The sequence below is a fragment of the Pinus tabuliformis genome, chromosome 6 (assembly GCF_031772625.1).
Source record: "Pinus tabuliformis cultivar Carrire ecotype Pingquan chromosome 6, CPIR1, whole genome shotgun sequence".
NCBI lineage: Eukaryota > Viridiplantae > Streptophyta > Pinopsida > Pinales > Pinaceae > Pinus > Pinus tabuliformis.
Window position 1 is genome coordinate 1,571,944,679 of NC_142292.1, and position 23,904 is coordinate 1,571,968,582.

The following is a 23,904-nucleotide window of genomic DNA, read 5'->3' on the forward strand; positions in this document are numbered from 1 at the left end:
AATAGTTTTCATAGTTTATTGAGTAATTTTCAGTTATAAAAGAAGTATTGAGGTATAAATCAATTAGCTATGATATTAGATATTTGACATTCATAAACATTGAGAGACCTTTCAAATGTTGTGTTGATGGTGTTGGAACCCCCAACATGTCAAGAGATCTCCCCAATAAGAAGTCCCAATTAGACCTCAGACCTTTTGGTGTAGGAGTCCCAGCAGTGGGTCGTATGGTAATGCCTTGACTGTGATTTCTCACAGAGGCAAGTAAAATAACTCAGTTGGTAGCAAGGTTGTGATCGTTGCAGTGAGTCAAGGAAGGTTCATGAGAGGTTCTAACACACGGGGGTTGAGATGAGTGCTCCCCTTAGAAACCTGTGATAGCACGTCGTTAAGAAGGGAACACACGAGCAAGGATGCATAAAAACATGGAAGGAAATTTAGCTAGCAATCCAAAGTGATGGTTAAACCAACAGCACATTTCAGAAAATTCATACACACATACACATATAGCTATACATGCATGCGTAAGTAAACATATACATATATCATTTAGAGTAAACCAGATAACATAGAATACAATACAACATATGCATGAAACGTGTTGGCTCTTATTATTTTAAGAAGTGTAAGTTCCAGTCATACAATACATCCATATCCAACCAATTCTAATAGCATAACATTACAACCACAACTGCCTTCTCCTCCAAAAGGATGTACTAGCTTTATGCAGTGGAGAAGCCAAGGCTCATTACAATATTTTCCAAGCTCTCTCCAAGATAGTCTTATTGGGAGCTTGGCTGAGCAAAAGCCTTTACACTAAGTTACGAGGTTCTATTTATAGAAAAGGGTGGGGTGACCCTTGACATTCCCCTTTGAGACAATTCATCTACCCTCATGAATCTTCATCTACTCTATGATTGTTACATCTAACTATCGACACTTGACTTACACTTGACATGATGTTACATTACAATGCACATGTGCTCATGTGAGACAAAATGGCTTGAGAAAGCCATGCAAGACATCACTGACACTTAGTCCATTGTGGTGAGACCAACTCTCTGACCTGCTTGTGATGGTGAAGGTGGTGAGCTGATGCCAATCTTGGTCATCCGTGATAGTGTGCATGCACTCAATGGCGACATATTTTTGAAGCGAACTCTTGCCTCTGTTGCATCTGGGTGCATTGGTATGGCTCCTTCATCCAACTCGTCTGATTGCATGCACATGGTCTTCTTGGGTGTGACTGAACCGACAACACATTGTTGCATAGTGTCCATGATGATCTTCTAGTGTGTGCTAGTGATCATTCACATCAACTGTCAACTACATGTTCAGCTTCAATTGGACTTGCTCCTTGTCTTCACCTTGGTGAGTGTGCTGAATGGGTTGGATCGCATGCGTGTGCATAATGACATGCATGTTGTTGAATTCTTTTGCATACGATCAACAACACTATTCACTTTGTCTGCTCCGTGCCAGCTACTAGGATGGATCTATAACTTGTACTAGGGCAATTTCATTCATGGGTGCATGTTGCACCTGTTGTTGTACCTGTTCATGCTGCAACTCATTCTCTCATCTATGCAGCTCCTGTTCTTCCTTGAGTTTCTACTTCAGCACATACAACTCTTTCTCCATTCCATTCTCTATCTCTACACGATCTTCATGTCGTGCCATCACCTCATAGCCTGAGTCTCCAAAGTTGCTTTCATCACAAGTGGATATGCTTGAGCTTGTAACTTGGTTCCGCCTTTGTGTTGTCAACAACCTTCCTCTTGCATTTCTTGTATCCGGTATGTTACCTTTAACTATTATTCATGGTGCTGCTTGCTATGATGTTGGTACCATCGTATCTTGATGTCCTTGTCTACCAACAACTTAATATCTTCGTGGGTGGGCAACTCCATTGACACTTGATCAACTGAATCCCCAAGTGTGCTCTGAGCAGTGTCTTCGACTCTGCTCTCCTGAAACCATTGTACCTGTACTGCTGAGAGGCATGTGAACACCTACGTTACTTGGAGACATGGTAACACTCATGGCAAGCAATCTGTCAGTTGAAAACCAAAATGAAATTAAGAACTGACTTGCAACATACCTGTGTGACTGATCATGAAGGTCGCATAATTTTGGCTGGGAGGTCAGGAGATTGAGTGCAAAAACTGCACAAGACACAATCTGGGTGGCTAGGAGGTTGACTGACTGTTGGAACTGCGTAATGCACAGTCTAGTCTAGCTGCTGACTGTTGGAATTGCACAATGTACAATCTCAATTATAAATGGGTGCAGGCTCAGTGACTGCATTATGCAATTTTTTGGCCCAGCAATCACTGCCCCTTAGAATTTCACAATTCAAGTTTGGAGGATAGCCACTGGGAAGAAATGCGCATTTCCTGAGAGGAGGATAGATCCTTCCCTCTCAGGATTGTGCAATGCTATCTTGGTGAGGCAGAGTCTAGACTAAGGATGCCAGACCCGTCGACGGGAAACTGAAAGCGAATGTGAATGTGAATGCATGGCGATACTGAGTGTAATCATAAGTGAATGATCATGCATGCAAATAGTGAATAAAAGATTCAGAAAATGGAACAACATGCATGTGTGTGAGGCGAGTAGTTGAATTAGTGATCGTTCATGAAAAGCAGTTCCATGCATGCGATAATAGTGAGATGTTAGAGAAAATTGAAGCGATGCTAGTACAAGCTAGTATGTATAAAAACGATAGCAAGATCTCATTGAAATCAAGAAGACAACATTCATACAAAGTGAAACACAAAAAGCACTAGAAATCCAACATAAGATGGAAGGCGAGCCTACCCCAAAACAGCTGACCTGAATGTGCCGACGACTCCTAGATGTGATGTGAGATGTCAAAGGTGTAAGGTTGATGTGAGGAATGAACTCTGCAGCATCCGATGGATGAGTTTCAATAAAATCAAGGTTGTGACGTGCATGCCACAAATCTAGGAAAAGTGACACCTGGCAGGAGGTTTCTGAAATGATCCTTGAATTTAACTCCTGCTGCTAAAAATAGATCCTTGAAACAAGGGATGCCTTGGGAGAAGCATCCCATGCATGCAAATCGGTTTTTATCGGTCCTGGAGGGAACCAGTCAACTTAACTGCACATGCAGGAGGCTCTTCAAATGCTAGGAGAAAATGCACATTTCTGGAAGGGAGATGGGTTAGTTGCCCAAGAGATTTTCACAATTTCTAAGCAGAGCACTTGACTGCTGCCTAGGATTGCACAATTCCTAGGCTGAGTAGCCTTGCTGGGAGGAATTGCGCAATTTTTTGGATGAAGCCTGACTGACAGAATTGCACAATTCTGGAGCTGAGCAGGCTGCTAGACATAATTGCACAATTTCTGGAGGGAAGGTTGGTTTCCCTCCAGAACTGTGCAAATTTTTTAGGGAGTTGCTCAACTTGCTGCTAGAACAAGTCTAGAAGAACAGCCTGTGAGGGGAATGCAACAAGCTCTGATGGATAGGCTGTCATTCCACAAGAAAAACACTGAAGCTTATGTACTTTATGAAGTAAGACATGCTGCTGCAAAAGGTTGGTAGGGAGGCTCCAAAACGAAGCTAAGGAAAAATTTTGGAGGGTGGTTGTAGCCGCTACAACACTTTGCGACACACTGGTAGAACTCCAGCTCTCTGAATGGACCTTGTTCATGAAAAGCAAGTCTAACACCTCCGGAAGTATTGTTCAATTCTCAGTTCGTCTTGGTTTCCACACTTGCTTGATTGTAAGATGTAGCATCTACCAAGCTCTTGGTCGATTGACACACATTCCAAGCCAAGTCAACACAGTTGTTTCGATTGGGGTTGAGGGGTATATTGGTGCACAAGCAGTATAGTCATCAGAGTCTTAGTTTCATCTCTGGTGTTGCTCCGCTGCCAGCAGGCCTGGACAGTACCCCGACAGAGTCACATAGGAACACAAGCATGGCTCCGCTGCCAGCGAACCTGGTCAGTACCCCAGAGGAGTTAATTGCATCACCTCTCTACGCATGAATCCTTTCTCTTCTTTCACCTGATTCATTTTCAAACTTTTTTTTGCTTTTTCATTTTTCATCTTCATAACTATGCATAACACTTATTCATTTCAGAGGTAGAAGAGGGATCCCGACATATTGAGAGAATAAGAGGTTGTTCCTACAAGGAAGTAGTTTATTATACCTTTAACGTGCCTGTTAAGGTTTTCCCCTCACCTTACTCTACTTGATTGAGCTGACAAGGGTTAACCCAAAAACAACCGACTAGAGTAGGTGATACTAGTTATCACACAAGCATTTTGTTTTCACCAAGGTTCACTTCGAACAATTAATATTTTCCATTGATGTATCATGGACTGAAGAATACAAGTTATTACATAAGAGAGTAGACAATAGATAACCAAATGTTGATAGTTGATACCTAGCTTGTTTCAAGGGTCGCGCATAGTTCATGTGAAACTAACCTACTGTTAATAATAAGAAAAAAAACCAAAAAGCAAAGCAAGAAGCAGAAGCAAATGTTTAAGAAAACTGAGTAAGAAAACAAGAAAGCATACAAATAAACAAACAAAGAAACTAAGAAAACAAGCATGCAAGCAAAGAAATCAAAATAAAACACTACTCCTACTCCTAAGCTAACAGTGCATGGGTCTTGTCACAAGAAGTGATACTTCCAATGCAGCCACTGGCACATTGGTTGACCCATGTCAGTGAAGGCATGGTTTATGAACAACAGATTTGAGCGGACCAGTAGATGTGAAAGATACAACAATGGAGATAGACACACTCTGAGTTTAGAAGCATCCACAAAACAAAAATGAGTGAAAGCACATGGCATGCATTATGTGGACATACCATGATGTTGTGTGACACTATGTGTAGATGCTACACATACGCACACTATTCACTATGGTATGCAAGCATACATGAGGAAGGTAGACCACTTACGTTGCACAAGTGTGCTCGCTGAGTACGATCCCTCCAATGTATGAGCAATTGGATCATCTAGTTCGAGTGGAGGAAGTGAGATATGAGTGTTAGATTGATCTTCAATGCATACAGATGAGTGATGAAGAGCCTTGAGTGTTTGAACAATTTCCTGATCAGAAGTGAAACCAACCTTAGGATAGTATGTGGGGTTTCGACTTCGTTGACAGATGGATCTTCGAAGACAAATGGCTTAGACGTATTAAAAATGAGTGAATCAACATCATGATCGAATGATGAAGTGAAGAGATCATGACAACCAAGATCAGAAAACTGAGAATGTTGGTCAGCATCCCCATGGTTCGATGAATCACACAGAGGGGTAGATGAGAAGGAAGGATATTCACCTCGTGTGTTTACAGAAAGAGCAGATGAAAGATCAAGTAGATTTTTAATGAATGATTGGTTCTCTCCATTGTTGGATGATGGGATGACATCTGGTGTGTCCTACAAATGATCAACAATGGGTGCTTCCATGGATGGAGATACACATGAAAAATCAGAGGTGGCAGGATCACCAAGGAGGTCAGGAAAAAAACGGAGGAGGTATAGACAGATAGGGATGGTCCTCTGCTCTGAGTGGATGTTAAATCTCCCATTCATGATCTTCATGAATGTCAACGCATATTTGGTTGTGCAACACTAGCTCCATAAATAGATCGATCCTCGTTCAAAATAGGTGTAGAGTCTGGAATGGAACATAAGATAGTGTCATCCAGAGGATTATCCTAGTTCGAAGATGGAGGTTGAGGTAGAAAATACATGTGACAAGGTATGGGACTGACAACCAATTCTATGCAAAAATCGGCAGCGACGTTGGGAGGATGTGATGGTGGAATAGATGTGTGTGCATTCTCTCCAACATCGCTCTACAATGGTGGAGTTGTTTGGTGAGGGGACAGCAGACAATCACTTGTGACAACGATCGTGTCCATCTGTGATTGCGCATCTCCATCACCGAAGTATGCTAAGCGGGGTTTAAGCTTGAACTTCTTCTTTGGATTGACAGATTGGACAAAGCAGTAGTTGAATATGTCCATGAGATGCTGAAATTTCATCTGAATTTTTGGGGCTTCAAACATGAATAGACAGAAGTGCTCTAAAAACTCCATAGGTGAATCGTGTGTGGTCTTCTGTTATTTTAACAATTTTTTATCAAACACTTTAGGATCAAAATGGTGGAAAACAGGTTCGATTAGATCATTGGATTGCTTGAATGAGTGCAAGGAGTTATGAGGTAGTGTGCCACACCATTGTGATGGGTCATCATGAAGTGTGTGAGCGAGTAGTGAACAGACCTCTATTTCATTAAAATGTTCCATGCCTCGCATGAGCGCATGGAAGTCATCTAAGTGCTCAGGCCAGGCCACTTGCCTTCACCATCATACATGAGTTGTGACAAGTGATCCTAGAACTCCCTCTCGACGTGAAAGCTATCTCTGTTGGACAGACATTTCGAAGGGCGAACTATAACAAAGTCCATGATATATGTGCTAAGATTCAAAAAGATGATGAAGGCTCAGCTTATCATCTGGCCCTCCTTCTAGTGCCAGAAATGTTAACGGTGCTGGACCGGCCAACATGTGGGGATCTCCCCGGTAAGAAGTCCCAATTAGACCTCAAACCATTTGGTGTAGGAGTCCCAACAGTGGGTCGTATCGTAATGCCTTGACTACGATTTCTCATAGAGGCAAGTAAAGTAACTGTATTGGTAGCAAGGGTGTGGCAGCTGTAGTGAGTCAAGGAAGGTGCATGAAAGGTTCTAACACATGGGGGTTGAGATGAGTTTGCCCCTTGGAAACCTGTGATAGCATGCAGTTAAGAAGGGAACACATGAGAAAGGATGCATCACAACATGTAAGTCAAGTTAGCTAGCAATCCAAAGTGATGGTTAAACCAACAACACATTTCAGAAAATTCATACACACATACACAGATAGTTATACATGCATGCGTAAGTAAACATATACATATATCATTTAGATTAAAGTAGATATCATAGAATACAATACAACATATGCATGAAACATGCTAGCTCTTGTTATATTAAGAAGTGTAAGTTCCAGTCATACAATACATCCATGTCCAACCACTAGTTCTGATAGTGGAACGTTACAGCCACAACCGCCTGCTCCTCCAAGGAGATGTACTAGCTCTGTGCAGTGGAGAAGCCAAGGCTCGTTACAATATTGTCCAAGCTCTCTCCAAGATAGTCTTATTAGAAGCTTGGCTGACCAAAAGACTTTACAATGATTTATGAGGTTCTATTTATAGAAAAGGGTGGGGTGACCCTTGACATTCCCCTTTGTGATAGTTCATCTACCCTCATGACTCTTCATCTACTCTATGAATGTTACATCCAACTATCAACACTTGACTTACACTTGACAAGTCATTACATTACAATGCACATGTGCTCATGTGAGACAAAATGGCTTGAGCAAGCCATGCAAGACATCACTGACACTCGATCCATTGTGGCGAGACCAACTCTTTGACATGCTTGTGATGGTGAAGGTGGTGAGTTGATGCCATGCTTGGTCATCAATGATAGTGTGCATGCACTCAATGGTGACATCTTGCTGAAGCGAACTCTTGCCTCTATTACATCTAGGTGCATTGGTATGGCTCCTTCGTCCAACTCATCTGATAGCATGCAAATGGTCTTATTGGGTGCGGTGGAACCAGAAACACACTGATGCATAATGTTTGTGATGATCTTCTTGTGTGTGTTGGTGCCAGGTGGTCATTCGCATAAACTGTCAACTACATGTTCAGCTCCAGTCGAACTTGCTCCTTGTCTTCGCCTTGGTGAGTGTGTCGAATGGGTTGGATCTCATCCGTGCGCACAATGACATGCATGCTGCTAAATTCTTTTGCATGCAATCATCAACACTACTCACTTTGTTTGCTCTGTGCCAGCTGCTAGGATGGATCTATAACTTGTATGGGTTCAGTTTCATTCATGAGTACATGTTGCGCCCACTATTGTACTTGTTCTTGTTGCAACTTTTTCTCTCGTCTATGCAGCTCCTGTTATTCCCTGAGTTGTTGCTTCAACACATGAATCTCTTTCTTCGTTATTTTCTCTATCTCCCCGCGATCTTCATGTCACACCGTCACCTCATAGCCTGAGTCTCCAAAGTTTCTTTCATCACAAGTTGATCTGCTTAAGCTGCAACTTTGTTCCACCTTTGTGTTGTCAACAACCTTCCTTTTTCATTCGTTGTATCTGATATGCTACCTTCAGATGTTGTTGATGGTGCTTCTTGCTGTGATGTTGGTGTCATTTATCTTGATGTCCTTGTCTACAAACAACTTGATGTCTTCGTGGGTGGGCAAGTCCATAGACACTTGATCGACTGAATCTCCAAGTGTGCTATCATCAATGTCTTCGATTCTTCTCTCTTGAAACCATTGTACCTATACTGTTGAGAGGCAGATGAACACCTACGATACTTGGAGACATGGAAACACTCATGGCAAGAAATCTGTAAGTTGAAAACTAAAATGAACTTGAGAATTGACTTGTAACATATATGTGTGACTAATCATGAAGGTCACACAACTTCAATCGGGAGGTCGGGAGACTAAGTTAAAAAACTGCGCAAGGCACAATTTGGGTGGCTAGGAGGCTAACTTGCTGTTGGAACTACACAATACACAGTCCAATGTGGCTACTAACTATTGTAATTGCACAATGAATAATCTCAACTGGTAATGGGTGCAGGCTCAGTGACTACATTGTGCAATTTTCTGGGCCAACAGTGGCTGCCCCTCAGAATTGTGCAATGTAATACTGGAGGACAATCACTGGGTAGAAATGCGCATTTCCTGAGAGGAAGATAGAGCCTTCCCTTTCAGGATTTCGCAATGTTGTCTTGATGAGGGAGAGTCCGGGCCAAGATTGCCTAGACCCATCAACGGGAAACTGAAAGCGAGTGTGAATTTGAATGCATGGCAATACTTTGTGTAAGAATAAGTGAATGATCATTCATGAAAACAATGAATGAAAGATTCAGAAAATGTAACGACATGCATGTGGGTTAGGTGAGTCATTGAATCAACGATTGTTCATGAAAAACAGTTTCATGCATGCGACAACAGTGAGATGTTAGCGAAAACTGACATGGTGCTAGTACAAGCTAGTATGTATCAAAATGACATCAAGAACTCATTGATATCAAGCAGACAACATTCATACGAAGAGAAACACAAAAAGCTCCAGAAATGCAACATAAGACATGGAAAGTGAGCCTACCCTAAAACAACTGATATTAATGTGTCGACGACTCCTAGATGTAATGTGAGATGTTAGAGCATGCCCAAAATCTAGGAAAAGTGACACTTGGTGGGAGGTTTCTAAAATTATCCTTGCATGTAACCTCCTACTGCTAAAAATAGATCCCTAAAACAAGGAATACCTTTGCATGCTGCTTTGGGAGAAGCACCCCATGTATGCAAATCGGTTTTGCTCAATCCCCGAGGGAACCGATCAACTCAACTGCAGATGCAAGAGGTTGCTCAACTACTGGGAAAAATTGCACATTTTTGGAAAGGATCTAGGATGGCTGCTCAGGAGATTTGCACAATTTCTGGGTAGAGAAGCTGACTACTGCCTAGGATTGTGCAATTCCTGGGCTGAGCAGCCCTGTTGGGAGGAATTGGGAAATTTTATGGATGAAGCCTGACTGGTAGAATTGCGCAATTCTAGAGCCCAGCAAGCTGCCAGATAGAATTACGCAATTTCGGGAGGGAAGGTTGCTTGCCCTCTAGAATTGCACAAATTTTTTAGTGAGCTGCTCAGTCTGCTACTAGACCAAGTCCGAGAGAAAAAACTATCAGGGGAATGCAATAAGCTCTAATGGACATGCTGTCATTCTGCAAGAAAAACACTGAAGCTTGTGTACTTCATAAAGCAAGACACGTTATTGCGAAAGGTTGGTAGGGAGGCTCCAAAACGAAGCTAAGGCAAAATTTTAGAGGGTGGTTGTAGCCGCTACAACATTTTGATAAGAATAGAATCTCCAAACAACAAAAAATAGCTCCCTAGAGCCCTCAAGATTATGAAAATAGCCCCTTCCATCATCTCCAAAAAATTCTCAAAAATAGTATAATATCTAATGGGGAAAAAAACCTTGAAATAGTTCCAAATTTCCCTAAGAAACTCAAGGAAAAATCCCCACAACTCAACCCTTCGTCAAACTCTCCAAATATTCCCAAGAAATCCCTCAAAATAGCCTTGCAAATATATCTCCAAACGCACTCAAGAATTTCAAGAAGCTCAAAGAAATAGCGTGAGTGAAATATAGTGGAGGGTGCCTTTAAACATATTTGAGGGGGGATAGGGTTTCTTTGGAGGTGGGACCATCTCACAAAAATAACTACAAAATAAATAAAAATGACAGTTTTGAGGTTTGAATTTCCATTATATCACATCATAGGGACCTAAACAAATTTGTTCGACAGCTAAAACAGTCTTTTCCATACAAGAATAGGCATGTTTGGTAGCAAACCAACCTTTTTCAATTTTGAGGTATTTGTTAGACTAGTTACAACACCAAAACAACCCCATCAATTGGTTCAACCAGATCCAGTGAATTACATATTTTTGCATCCCAAACAATGGAGAATAAATGCCAAACCTTTTTATAATAATTAAAATAATTACTTATGGGGATATATTCATAGCATGATTATGCAATGATTAATATTTATAGTTTCTCAAACTCATCCAGGGATCCTTTCATTAAATGGAATGCAATATAATGCTTAGTTTTTCCAATGTGCATCAAAGTAGTTTAAATATTGTTTTGAGTGTATCTTTCAAAGTAGTTTGACTATTGTTTTGGATGTATTTTTCAATGGCCTCCAACTACAATTATTATTGTTTAGAAATAGGGAAATTCATTGTACCTTCCAAGAGAGAACAATTTTCCAGAAATTTAAGTCAATTAGATATGACAACAAAGTTGTGACAATCAACAAGTGAAATAAAAAAGATTCTTTTTTTTAAGATTTTATTTGTTTCTTGATATACTATTCATGTAGCAAAGTCATAAACCTCCCAGAATTGTTTGAAGCAACATACCATTTTTTGACAAACACTTTTAGCAACGTATCAAGGGAAATATTAAAATTGGGAATGGCTTTTTTGGAAAATCAATGAAGAAAATTTGTTCTTTGTTAGAGCACCCCATGCAAGTTCATCCCTTTCCCATTGGATTTTCAACTCATTTTTTCTTGTCTTGTGGTTGTTATCTATGCAATGTCTCTAACTGCAAGTGTCTTATTAGCATATCTCCACAATGATATTTTGTTCGTTATTAATAGTCTCGCTCTCCAATCTAGTTTCTAATCTAAGTGGAAAAGTATCATGATATTGGTGAGATGGTCAGTCTCTCATAGTTTCTAGTGACCTCATATTATAATTGAAGGGATGTTATTCACTTTCACATACAAGATAGAATTGGATGTCATTTATTAACGTCACCAAATAACCAATGGAGCAACTATTGAAAAAGGGAAAAAAATGTATGCATTTTCTTGCCAAAGTTTTGTTGTTGGTAACTTCTCAATTCTTTCATGGTAGGAATTAGACCCTCTTGGGCTTCTACATAAGAAATAAAACTATAAAGGAATAACATGTCATTTGGAAATCTATGGTTGATTTTTTCAATTGAATAACAACATTCCAACCTCTACATGGAATGCAAGGTGTAAAACTTAACATCAAATATGAGGATAAAAGAACACGCATACATAGTAATAACCAGAGAGAAAAGTAGAGTGGTAAGAATAACTCCTTGAAAAACCTATCTTGATATTGTTGCTTAAGAAATCCATTATTACAATTCTTCTCTACTAAATTGGGTGTATGTTGACATTTTCTTGTCAAACATTTGGTGTGGAAAATCCATACTCCTACACATTTCGTACATGTGTATAATGATAAAACCCACAAACATATCTACCTTAAGCCCTTTTATAACTACCTCATAAAGTATCCCCTTCTTTTATTATCAAGAACTCAACACCATTAATTCTAGGCTCTATGATGCATAATGCATTTAAAAGAATTTATTTTAAAAACTTAATGTAACATCCCTTGTGAAAATTCCATGTAATAAAAGTTAAATGCAAAAATAATAACCACGGTTTATGGGACACTTATTCCAAGTTGAATATCAGGCAAGACATCTTAGTGTGGATGTTCATTTGGTTATTAATGGCTAAGGAAATTGAAAAAGGTAATGGCCAAGGCTTCGGAAAGGAAAAATGGAAATTTTGGCTCATTTATTTATGAAAATAATGGAAATTAGGAGAAAAGGGAGGTGAAAGGTCACATGTTGCACGTGAAGTGGAAAATGAAGAAAATAGAGGCCTCATTGATAAAAGGGCTTATGGGGATCAGTTGGTAACCTTTTGTCAGTTCAGTTTTGGAGCTCTCTCATTATTCTCTCTCTCATACTCTTGGATACTAAAGATTTTTCTTGGAGCACTCTTGGAGGGTGTGGCACACTTGGATTTTTGGAGCAAGAAGGAAAAGGAAGAGAATGAAAGCGCAAGAGGACATCGAGATCAATAGTTACAGTGGATTTTCTCGTAGGTACCAAGTTTCATGTATGTTTTCCTCGCTATTCTTGGCGTGCATGGCATATGCATCTGGTTTGTTGGTTATGATATGTCATTAGCATGGAGGATAGTTAGTATCGATAGTGGATTTTCCTAACATTTCCATTTCCTGGTTAGCCATGAATATTGTGGGTTTATTTCCTTGTTTTGTTTTGGTTGGTTCTGATGTTTCCTTAGCTTGGGTTGAGTTACTAGTTCCTAGAGCCTTGGTTGGACAAACGCTATGGATCCATGTAACCACTTTGGATGAGTTACTCGTCCCGTACCCTTGGTTGTATAAACCATATGGAGCCCTTGGTGGGTTGAGTTACTAGTCCTGGAGCCTTGGTTGGAAAAATTCTCTGGAGACAGCTAAAAGTTGTGGGTTGAGTTAATAGTCCTAGAGCCTTGGTTGGAACAAATGCTCGGAGCCCTAGAAGGCTTGGATAGAGACCAATCTGATGATGGTTTTGTGATGTCTGACATGAGGTGGAATAACTGTTTTTATGGGTTGAGGTGGATGGCCTCTCGAAGCCCTATATGTTTATGGATTGATGTGTTCTATGACATCCCACATTCATGCTAGGAATATGGCACAGGGGTGAATAGATGAAGAGAGATTTGGCTCAGCCATTTTACGGTCAGATGGAATGTGGAAGTCCCATCATGGGTTTGGATTTTTCATCATCAATATGATGTTATTTCTCCTTGTATTTCTATGAGAATTATACTTCTTTATATGTGGATCATATGGCTATGATTTCATTGGTTTTTTTGTTGTTATTATGTTGGTTATGTGTGTGTTTTATGACAATAGCTATGTATGGATCTCATCATGTTTTTACTTGTAAATGAATGAACAATGTATATATGACCTAATGTGTTATCACTTAGAACTTAAAACATTTGTATATATAGTCTTTTGTCCAAGTTTAATGTCAAAAGGTGGTGTCAAAATGTTGTTGTTCTATGTTTCTTACTTAGAGTTGGAATTTTAAAGGGGTTTGATGTAAAATGTGTTCTAATCTTATGGGTCATCCTCCGCCATCATGTTTTCATAAGTCATGTCTTGTCTCATTCATATCACCAATCCTTTCCATAATTTCGCAGCGCAGCCTCCTATTGGTCAGTTTTGCAGCGTATTTCCGTAATTTTGCAGCGCAGTTTCTTATTGGTCAATTTCGCTGCATAATCATGGTTTAGCCATTCCGCAGCGTGTCACCATCAAGCCGTTTCGCAGCACATTTTGACAATTCAAAACTAGCCGCGCTGCGAAATCGCGGATTCCTGCGTTTTGCAGCAGATATTTTTCAGAGGGTCATGTCAGTTGTTGAGTCATCGTTCCCGTCCGTTCATGTCAGTTGGCGTACCTCCCAAATACTCATAAACCATCACTCCACCAATAGGTTTGTAGGCATGCACATTAATATTATTCAAATTGGTTTTGCCGTGCATAGATTTTGCATGATGATCTTAAATGTTGCGTAAACGGCCAGCCTGGGTAATGAGATATTTGAATTGCAAGCGAGCCCGAGTTTATCAAGTGAGCCTGAATTGCAAGCGAGCCTGAGTGAAAAAGAACTGAAACATCAGTTTAGTTGGAGTTGTTGGTAATTGACTGTGCGGAAATTTCAAAGGCAAATGGAGAGGAAGGGGCATAGGTCTGGGAAATGTCAAAGAACAGAGCCTGAAGGTTTGGACCTCACACTAAGAGATGAAGGCGTGAAGAAAGCCTTCAAGGATGCCGACTGTTGGAATTTCTGTGAGAAGCTGCAGGGTGGCCATGCTCAGGTAACAAAGGATTTTGCCTTAAATTTCACCGGTTTGAATTCTAAAGTTGCTATGCTAGAGGTTCAAGTGTCCCCTGAGGCCATTGCTACTGTAACTGAGATTCCAAGGGGGGGACAAGAGTGGTTCAAGAACTTCAAATTTGATATGAACCCCTGCAAAGAATTCTTGAAAGAGGCACATGTGAATCAGGATCTAACAAAGGCTGTACCTAGAAATTATGTTAAGGAGCACTATGCCCTTCTTCTCACTTGTATTCAAAAATATTTAACCTGTGAGGGTAGATATACCAAGGTTTACTCCTATCACTTTAAGTTGTTGTTGCATTTTACTGGCAAAGCATCCATAGATATTCCATTTTACCTGTTTCGTAGTCTTAGCAAAATGTGTGATAAAGTGCAATTAAGAAAGGATGACTGTGAAACATCATTATTTCACCATGGTTTGGTAAAACTGTTAGTGCTAGATGGTCTTCAGAAAATTGGTAGAGATTGGAACTCTTTTATCTTCATGGCTGGTTTCCAGAGTAAAACAGGGCTTACTCCACAGCCGGTTAGAGAAAGAGAAAAATCAGTTGATGAAGAGCCCACAATAGCCCAGCTTCGAAAGGAAGCAAAGGATAGAAAGAAGGCCAAGTCACAGTTGAAGAAATCAGTGAAGCCACTAATTATTAAAGAGCAGCCTCAGCCATCATCAAAAGAGAAAACTAAGCATGAGAAAGTTGTACCTGGACCAAGTGAATCCAAAACAGTGTCTAGAGCTAGGACAAGGAGTCAAGTAAGTAAAGATAAGGGCAAAGCATTGGCTGTTGAGGAAAGCCCTACATCTAAAGCCAGCTTGAGTGATTTGCTTGAGGCCATTGAGTTTGAGCAGGTGGAGCCAGTGCATATTGAACCAATGCACATAGATTTAACTCAATCATCACCGGAAAGCACTAAGAAATCTAAAGCTTCAAAGAGACTGAGGTTTGAAGAGCCCGGTGATGAATTTGTCCTCAAGCCAAGAAGACCTGTTACAAGAAGACAAGTAAGGGAAACCTCTAAACTACCTAGAACAGAGGAAGTTGAAAAATTGTCTAGAGCAGAGGTGGCAGAGAAAAGCAAGCAAAAGCACTCCAATAGAACAGTCATTATTTCCCAAGGAGGTAATGTTATAGCCATAAAGGACCAACTGGAGGCAGAAAAGATTGAAATTGATAAGGTGAAGAAAGCCACTAGGGAGGTTGCAGTCAGATATGCAAACTATCGAAAAGCTGTGTTAAAGGGGAGTAAAAACCTAGTAAGCCAGGTGGATTCAGTAGCTGATGTCTACACATGGATGGTTCCAGCTCTCAAACAGGCCCAATGCATCAGAAAAATAAACATGTGTTTAAAGGCCGAGAACAAAGCCATGAAGAGGAGGATTAAAGAATTGGAATCACAGCTAGGTCAGTGGAAGAAGGTGGAAGAATTAAAGGCTCAGCTAGATCAATTAGCTGATAAATAAAGTTGCTGCTCAAAGAGAGGTATTGTTCTAAGTTTTGTAAAATTTTGGCTTAGTTTCATTATTTTAAAGGCATCTAGACCCCTGCCATATATAAAGGAGTTTTAGCCATTGGAGGTATAAGCAGTGAAAAACTCAGAGCAAATACAAGCTGTATAAACAAAAAACAGCGGTTTCGTAGCGCGCTACGAAACTGCTGTAGGTGCTGTTTTTGAACGAAAACAAACAGTTTGATGGGAGGATCAGATATTTGCCAAAGGAAACACCTAAGGAACATTAAGAAGACCACATGAAGTTAACATAAGCCATTCTAATGATGACATGTGTGCCTCTTTTGTAAAGTGAAGTGTTTTTGTCTCAAGTTAAAGTTTTCATCATAAAGGCACTTTATGTTCAGTTATTAGGGTTTGGAAGGAGGTGCATACGAGGAGTATTGTTTTGGCTTGCACACCTGTTCATCAACTAAGCCTCCAGCGCATCTGGTATCATGATGGTGCTCTTCATTTTTGGGGTGTTAAAGAGTTGGAAACATGCTGCTACATTTTCAAATAGGTGATGGAAGACAGAGACCGGAAAAACAGGGGTTTGTCTCCTAACATTATTGAACCATCAACACATCCAGCATCCAAAGCTAGCATGGAACATTGAATCCTCCTCTCAGCTATCTCGGCCAAACTGAAAGGAGACAGGTGTCAAGGAGCAAGAAAGAATCATTCTACGAGGAGGATATAATTAGAGCTTTAGTTTAATTAGGACTCTTTAAAATTCCAGTTTAGCACTTGTTGTATTTAATGAGTCAGTTAAATAGCAGATAAGGGTAATTAGTAGCAGTCATCGAGCTCCCCTCATGTTGGAAGAGGAAGCTCAAAGTAGTTAAGGAGATGTTTCTATATATAGAGAAAATTTTGATGTAATTAGGGTTGGATGTTTTGGAGAAAACAGAGTTTATTTTGGCTTGTGTAAAAACTTATTTCAGTAATACAAATGACTGCTTTTTCTTCTCAGGATTCACACAGTGTTTCAAATGCTCAAGATATATGTGGTTTTGTTTTATCTTTTATGTTTTACAGCTGTATAAATACACAATCACTCAGAATTCACATTGTTGCTCTGACTTCCTGTGTGTATTTGTAAGTTGAGGTTTCTATGAGAGGTATTTTGAGTGTTTAAACATTACATGCCCTGACTTCTATGAATGAGTAGTTTTATAGTTTGCTGAAGTGATGATTAACTCCATGAGCCCAATGGAAGCCTTTGTAATGTCTGTCCAGCCAACATATGTGTTAAATTTACTTTGAAAGAGTTAGACATCTCATCACTAATTGAAATCAATAACCCTTTGAGAGAGCCCTCTCAGGCTAAGGAGGCTAAGCCTTAGTCAAAAGTCTAGTTTGAAATAGTTACACAGAGTCTTGCTGATTAACAACCATCAGTGTTCGATTTTGTGATAACATAATGGATGAAATGGCAGTTAATGTGTTGAGGCGTCAATGACTCTTAGCAATTCTAAGCTTAGTATGAGACCCTTATGCTCAAATATGTTATTTACACATATAGATTACATATTCATGATATGTTTGACGAAACGCCTGTCATGGCTAGTAGGAGTCCAGCCAAGGTCTTATTCAAGTAATTGCATTTGTATTTTGATTCCCCTATTACATTATTGTTCTGAAGGTGTCATTCAATTATGGGCAGTGACCTAGGCTTTGCGCCTGAAGAAATGGCTTAAATCTTGAGGACGATGGCACAACATTGAGAAAAATAGTCCCTAGATGCTGGAATGCCTATAACATGGGTGCGTCTAGAGCCTTCTAGACGCTGGCATGCCCATATCATGGGAGCGTCCATAGCCTCCTACACACTGGCATGCCCATAGCATGGGAGCATTCAAAGGTCAAGAGGCCTAAAACCTCAGTAGGACTCAGGAACTGGTTAGCAGAAAGGTTGGGATGGTTCTTATCATTCCTATTGTTTATGTTGAAGTTTTGTATGGTATGTTTCCATCGATTCCACTTCCTTAAAGTGAATTAGGAGGTCGAATCATATGATAGTAGCCTCTCATCACATGTTTACTCTGTTTGGTCGGTTTCTTGGGTAGATGTGGGAGGAGGGTATTATAGAGTGGTATCAGGGCATGGTTCACCCCTTAGACTGGATGGGTTGTGTGCGTTGGTCATGCATGCATCTCGGTTACATGTGTGCCTCTTATGCTTGCATTCTATGTGTTTGTTGCATTTGCATGGTGCTGATCATGTAGGTTTTAACCTAATAGAGAAATTACCTACATATGAATTCTAAAAATAGAAAATAGACAATGGCAAGAGCATAAAACATAAAACATATATACATATAGATTTCCCCTGGATCCCAAAACCGGGACTACCATATTGATTTTTCATTATATTCCTTTCAATGTTACAATACATATATATACATTTTGAAGCATCCATAAACCCCAATCCATTAACCCTTGATTAGAACATAATTGTAGTTCCCTTGACCTTATCTACAAAATACCATGGGGAAAAACCATCATGCCCAAAACCATGTGCAAAGACCACGCAAAAAACCATAGACAGGTCCTCCCACCTAATATAGGGTCCCAAAAAAAAATCCATGAGGCGTTGTCCTAGACCCCATCGACGGGGGCTATCGGCCCCCCTGTGACCCCCCTGTGCGTGGGGCTAGTCGTGGAAAGAATATAGCACACACCCAACATTCTCCTACTTGTTCTTTTATTTCCACGAGGGCCCCAAGAGAGCTTGGTCATTTTTCCAGCCTTGTAAATCTCATTGTTTCTCTACACCAAGAAAAATTCTTAGTGCTCACAGACTTCATCAATGCATCTGCAACATTCTTCAAAGTGTCCACCTTTACCAGCAACACCTTTTTGTCCTCAACCATATCCCTCACAAAGTGATACTGAACATCAATGTGATTTGTCTTTAAAATATAAGAAGGTTTCTTTGCCAAGAAAATTGCACTTTGGCTGTCATAGTCTATCCTTATAGCTCATTGTATCAATCCCATAATTGAACACAATCTCTGCAACCAATCTACTTCCTTGCTTGCATGAGTGGCTACCATGTATTCTACCTTTGTAGTTGAAATTTCCACTATAGACTGTCTCTTGCTCATCCAACTGACTGCACCTCCAAACAAGTTAAATACATACCCACATATAGATCTTCTTTGTTCCAGATCTCCAACCCAGTTTGCATCAACAAATCCACAGATGTCAAAAACTCTATCCAATCCCATTTTTCCTTGGTAGCACAAACCATAATCATTAGTGCCATGTAGATACCTGAAAACTCGCTTCATTGTTGTCCAATGATCCTTCCCTGGTTTTGACGTAAACCTACTCAATACTCCTACTACATGTGAATTGTATTCTCTAGTATAGACCATTTCATACATCATGCTACTAATTGGACTTGCGCATGGAACACAGGACATGTTCTCTTCCTCTTCTTATGTCTTGAGACATTGTTCAACAAATAACTTTACACCAACAGGAATAGGAACCTTCATCAGTTTACTATCCTGCATATTAAACCTCTACAATATTGTCTTGACATACTTCCTCTGGTTTAAACAAAGCTTCCTTTTTGCCTGATCTCATTAATTTCCATGCCCAAAATATAGTTTGCAGCACTAAGATCTTTCATGTCAAATTTGGAGGAAAATTGGGTCTTCAATTTCTCAATAGTTTCTTTGTTATTTCCAATCAACAACATATCATCCACATACAAGACCAAATAAAAACCAAGGTCACTAATTAATTTAAAATACACATAGTGATCTGCTTTTCTTCTGGTGAGGCCAAGTCCCTGTATATATGTATCAAATTTCTAATACCACATCCTTGGTGACTATTTTAACCCATACATAATTTTTTTTAACCTACATACCACCTCTTTCTTAGCCTTCACTACAAAGCCTTTAGGTTGCTTCATGTAGATCTCTTCTTCTAGATCCCCGTGAAGAAATGTTGTCTTCACATCCATCTATTCTACCTAAAACTCAAAAGAAGCAACAACAGATAAAAGTAATATAATAGAAGCTACCTTGGCAACATGAGAAACAATATCACCAAAATTAATTCCCAACACCTGGGAATAACCTTTTGCTACCAACCGAGCTTTGTATTTCTCCACTTTGCCTTTTGCATTCATCTTCTTCTTAAGCATCCATTTCTTTCCAATGGGTTTCCTTCCAGACAGCAACTCCACAAGATCCCAAGCCTCATTTTTGTGCAAATATTCCATTTCATCAACCATGGCCTCTTTTCATAGTTTTCCATCTTCTGAATCTACTGCTTCCTTGATATTTCTGGGATCATCATCATTAATAGATAAAGAAAAAATTGAAAAGAAAGTTGTTGGACTATACCTTTCAAATTGCCTTCTTTCTCGAACTGATTTTCTCACAGCTGGAGTTTGTGGCTCTTCATCTTTTGATTCCTCTTCTGTTGTAGAGTCTGATTCCTCCTCCTTTAGCTCAAACTCTATATTCTCAGGTTCCTTTGGTAGGACTTCATGTTTAATAACATATTTCACCTCTCTAAACACCACATCGGTGTTGTACACAACCTTCTTTATTTTTGGGTTCCAATGCTTATAACCTTTTAAACCATATTGATACCAAATAAAGATGCACCTTTCAGATTTACTATCCAACTTGGTTCTTCTCTCCTTTGGAACATGTACATATTCATCACATCCAAATACCCTAATATGTGAAAGAGAGGGTCTATTACCAGTCCATACCTCTTGAGGAGTCTTATGCTCCAACGCTAATGAAGGTGATTTGTTGACTAGGTAACATGCAGTCTCCATCGCCTCTGCCCAGAATGTTTTTCCTACCCTGGTACCACTGAACATTCTTCTTTCCTTTTCCATCAATGTCTTGTTCATTCTTTCTGTAACTCAATTTTCTTGAGGTGTGAATGAAGTAGTCTTCTACCGTGTTATACCACATTTCTTACAAAACTCTTCGAATTCCTTCTTGCAAAACTCTCCACCGTTATCTGTCCTCACACCTTTATCTTCTTCTCTATCTGGTTTTCCACTAGAGCCTTAAATTCTTTAAACCTGTCAAAGACTTCAGGTTTATTCTTGAGGAAATATATCCATGTATTCCTTGAGAATTCATCTATAAATGATACATAGTAGACAAACTTACCTAGTGATGGAACTAACACAAGTTCAAATACATCACTGTGCACAAGCTCTAATATATGTTTCGCCCTCTTAGCACTAGAGGTGAAACTCACCCATTTCTGCTTCCCACATACACAATTTTCATAGAAATCAAAATCGTTACAAAAAACTTTCTACCATATCTTTACCATGAACTATTCAAAGGACCTTCTCTCCAATATGTCCAAGCCTTTGATGCCATAGCATGGTATTTTCTCGAGAGACCACGAGATTTTCTACTCCACTTTTAGGAACCATAGAACTAATGCACCCATCAATAACAATGCTACCTTGAAAATTGTACATAGTTGTTGAGCCTCAAACCTGCACTTCTTTACACATCCTCCCAGCCTCCTTTTCCTATTCATTTCCTTCTTTTTCCACTCATTCCCTCCATCAAATTGCTCAAATCATTGTATTTTAAGACTTTTTACATGGTTTGCTAATTATGCTAATGACTGTTGTTGGTTTAGAATTTTGGTTCAAAGTGTTGCGTTTCCGCAGCTCACACAGGGTTTCCACAGCTGATCCCGGTTTCCGCATCCAACCCCGGATTCTGTAGCTGTTTTATTAAATGATATGTTCCAGGTGTCCTCCGGGAAGAAGAGCCACATGGGCAAGTTCGTGGAACCAAGGACATGGTGTGTGTCCTTCCATCTCACCCAAACCGGTCATAAAAACCCGTGGTCAACGAGGAGGCAAATACGGTCAACAAAAGTCATTGGCGGTGGCACGGCTCTGCGTGTTCTGTTTTGGAGCACGTGAAGAACAGGTGGCATCTTCCTCAGCCACGAAGACAGTGGGAAACATGAATCCAACAACAGATTTAATGCCCACAACGACCGTTGCCTAAATCCGAGGACGCAGTAAGATTACGTGTTTTTACACAACTACTTGAATAGCTTAGTTTTCGTTAAGTTAGTTTGCTTTCCTCTGTTATAAATAAAGCTTCTTTGAACACTGGATAGTTAGTCGTTGTTGTAATCGCTTTGTAATTTTGAGCTCCCCACTGTACTTTTACATTTGCTGTCAATACATGAGAAGACTGTTTTACACTTAAGCGTATAACTGCTCCTTGAACCGACTGAAGTAGGCAGAGGGCCCCTATTTGCTGAAGCCCTGTATAGTAATCTTTAATTTCCTACATTTCTCTTTCTTGTTTCATGTATAATAGATGTACATATGTCTTTTAATTGCTGCGTTTTTATTTCTTTTCAACATGTATATTAGCTGTACATAAACTTTGAATTCTGCTGATTTACATTTCTGCACTTTTGTTCATGACTGATCAGTGTGTTATGCAGGTTTCTTAGGCAAGCCCGGGACAATTTTCTTTCTTTTCTTTTCATAACTAGTGGCATGCGTGATCGTCTTGTCTATGTTGCTGCAATTCATTGTTTTGCAGTTTTGATTTTCCTTGCTGTCATTTCTTTAACTTGCACTTTACTTTCTGCTCAGTAGTTATCAAGTTGTTCATTTATTGATGGTTCTTTTTCTATAATCAACTAACTTTATTGGAGCCAAAATATCACTTAGTGCAGCTTGGTTTATTTTGCTTTAAGACTCACATTATTGACCTATTCATAATTGTTCTCACATGATTAAGAAAAGGTTAAAATAGTGTGATTTGTCTCACTTAAATTTCACATTGATTAGATTTAAATGAAGAGTTAAAATAGTGTAAAGTAGTGTAAAGTAGTTGTTCTTGATTTTAATTGAGTTAATATAAATTTCATTTTCATTTTCATCAGCAGCAGAGATACTGGGCCAATGCCATTAGTCCTTTATTTGATTTTAATCTTTGATTTTATTGCAGTTGTTATTCAAGCTTTCTTGTAGAATACTTTTCAAGTTTTGAAGAAATCATTTAGAGATCACCACAATCATCCACATTTCACTTTCTTTATTACTTCCATCACATCACAGTAGGAAAAATACATTCGAAAACAAACTTAAAAAGCTAAAAACGACAAAAGATTAAGAAAACGGTTATCTAAGTACATATAGTACACCTCACTTCATCAACTTACGAGCCCCGGGTTGACATTTAAAAGTTGCAATTTAGACTTCACTAAATTGACCAAACATTTTGGCGCCGTTGCTGGGGAAGTGAAATTAGGTAGCCAATTCTTAAAAAAAGAAAAAAAACAAGAAAATTTCAAGGAAGGAAAATTAATAACCTCTCAAAGTATGCTCTCCTCTTGCACCTAGAGTGATCTGGAGGATCAGAAAAGAGAAAGTTATTGGTTTAATAGTTTCTTGAGTATGCTCTCTTCTTGCACCTAAAGTGACCTGGAAGATCAGAAAGAGAATTATTACCCCAACTTGAAGGAAAATAAAAATGACTTGCATAGAGCAAGAGATTCTAGGGGAAGGTTTTTAGCTAGAGCTAAGAGTTCGATTTTTACAAGTCCATCTACTTCAAGGAATAGACAAGAGACACCTCCATCATCTCCAACTTACACTCCAAGCCCTAGGATTCCTGAAATTCAAGAGGCAGGAGTCGACTCTCCCACACCTTCCATCGAATCTGAACTAGAAAGAGATCCTTTCCTTCCTTCTACAGAAAGAAAAATTTTAATAGAAGAAGTAGAATCATCTGAAGAAGAGGGAGAAATTCCTTCTCGTTCACCCTTTGTAGAAGAACCAGAAGACTCTGAAGTCTCTAGGGAAACTACTATGACAGAGGAAGGAGCAACTGGATTTGGTAGAGGTAGAGGTAGAGGAGGAGGAGGAGGAAACAATGGAGGAGGTAGAGGTAAAATTGGAGGAAATAGGGATGGGGATAACTCATTTGGGTTTCCTATAGTTGATGAGGACTCCCGAGCCA